Here is a 2500-nt window from a genome sequence, read left to right as displayed (position 1 = left end):
TGAAACTTCCAGAGGCATTTGCAGCAGGAATGCATGTGCAGTCAAAAAAGTGAATATTTTTCACGGATAGACCCCGTGAAACGCTAGAAATTGGCGGCGATGTCTCTCTTGTGGCTCACGGGGCTGTTAGGGTGGCACAGAAATCCCTCGGAATGGGAAAACGGGTCATTTTCGTGTCGCCACATTGCATGCGAACCGCATGAAACTTCCAGAGGCATTTGCAGCAGAAATGCATGTGCAGTCAAAAAATTGAATAATTTTCACGGATAGACCCCGTGAAACGCTAGAAATTGGCGGGGATGTGTCTCTTGTGGCTCACGGGGCTGTTAGGGTGGCACAGAAATCCCTCGGAATGGGAAAAAACGGGTCATTTTCGTGTCGCCACATTGCATGCGAACCGCATGAAACTTCCAGAGGCATTTGCAGCAGGAATGCATGTGCACTCAAAAAATGTGATATTTTTCACGGAGAGACCCCGTGAAACGCTAGAAGTGGGCGGGGATGTCTCTCTTGTGGCTCACGGGGCTGTTAGGGTGGCACAGAAATCCCTCGGAATGGGAAAACGGGTCATTTTCGTGTCGCCACATTGCATACGAACCGCATGAAACTTCCAGAGGCATTTGCAGCAGGAATGCATGTGCACTCAAAAAAGTGAATATTTCTCACGGATAGACCCCGTGATACGCTAGAAATTGGCGGGGATGTCTCTCTTGTGGCTCACGGGGCTGTTAGGGTGGCACAGAAATCCCTCGGAATGGGAAAACGGGTCATTTTCGTGTCGCCACATTGCATGCGAACCGCATGCAACTTCCAGAGGCATTTGCAGCAGAAATGCATGTGCAGTCAAAAAAAAATTGATATTTTTCACGGATAGACCCCGTGAAACGCTAGAAATTGGCGGGGATGTGTCTCTTGTGGCTCACGGGGCTGTTCGGGTCGCACAGAAATCCCTGGGAATGGGAAAACGGGTCATTTTCGTGTTGCCACATTGCGTACGAACCGCATGAAACTTCCAGAGGCATTTGCAGCAGGAATGCATGTGCACTCAAAAACTTCTATATGTTTCACGGATAGACCCCGTGAAACGCTAGAAATTGGGGGGATGTGTCTCTTGTGGCTCACGGGGCTGTTAGGGTGGCACAGAACTCCCTCGGAATGGGAAAAGGGGTCATTTTCGTGTTGCCACATTGCATAGGAACGCCATGAAACTTCCAGAGGCATTTGCAGCAGAAAGGCACGTGCACTCAAAAATTGTAATATTTTTCACGCATAGACCCCGTCAAACGCTAGAAGTTGGCGGGGATGTCTCTCTTGTGGCTCACGGGGCTGTTAGGGTCGCACAGAAATGCCTCGGAATGGGAAAACGGGTCATTTTTGTGTGGCCACATTGCATAGGAACGGCATGAAACTTCCAGAGGCATTTGCAGCAGGAATGCATGTGCACTCAAAAACGTCTATATTTTTCACGGATAGACCCCGTGAAACGCTATAAATTGGCGGGGATGTCTCTCTTGTGGCTCACGGGCGCTGTTAGTTAGGGTCGCACAGAAATCCCTCGGAATGGGAAAAGGGGTCATTTTCGTGTTGCCACATTGCGTACGAACGGCATGAAACTTCCAGAGGCATCTGCAGCAGAAATGCATGTGCACTCAAAAACGTCTATATTTTTCACGGATAGACCCCGTGAAACGCTAGAAATTGGCGGGGATGTGTCTCTTGTGGCTCACGGGGCTGTTAGGGTCGCACAGAAATCCCTCGGAATGGGAAAACGGGTCATTTTCGTGTTGCCACAATTGGCATACGAACGGCATGAAACTTCCAGAGGCATTTGCAGCAGAAATGCATGTGCACTCAAAAACGTGAATATTTTTTCACGGATAGACCCCGTCAAACGCTCGAATTTGGCGGGGATGTTTCTCTTGTGGGTCACGGGGCTGTTCGGCTCGCACAGAACTCCCTTGGTCCACCTGATTCGTGCATACAGGCAGCAACTAAAACTCTGTAAACCTGCTGTGAGGACATCTAAACAGTGGACCAGTGAGGCTGTGGAAGATTTGCGGGCGTGCTTAGACTGTACTGACTGGGATATGTTCACGACTGCTACCAATAGTCTGGATGAACTCACAGAGGCTGTGTACATCAGCTTCTGTGAGGACTGCTGTATCCCAACACGTACCAGGGTGAACTTTAACAACAACAAGCCCTGGTTCTCAGCAAAGCTCAAAAGGTTGAGGTTGGAGAAGGAGGAAGCGTTTAGGAGTGGGGATAGAGACAGATTCAAGGAGTCGAAGAACAGGTTTAGCAAAGCGGTGAGAGAGGCTAAACGACTGTACTCAGAGACACTAAAACACCAGTTCTCTACTAACGACGCTGCTTCTGTCTGCCAAAGGGCTCAGGCACATCACCAACTACAAACCCAGAGCGCCCCACACCACTAACGACTCCCGCCTAGCCAACGACCTGAACGAGTTCTACCGTAGATTTGAAAGACAATTGGACT

Source organism: Petromyzon marinus, unplaced genomic scaffold, assembly GCF_048934315.1.
Source record: "Petromyzon marinus isolate PM22_M1 ecotype Great Lakes invasive population unplaced genomic scaffold, UKy_Petmar_22M1.pri1.0 PM_G_Scaffold_6, whole genome shotgun sequence".
NCBI classification, from domain to species: Eukaryota; Metazoa; Chordata; class Hyperoartia; order Petromyzontiformes; family Petromyzontidae; genus Petromyzon; species Petromyzon marinus.
This window is presented reverse-complemented; position numbering follows the sequence as displayed.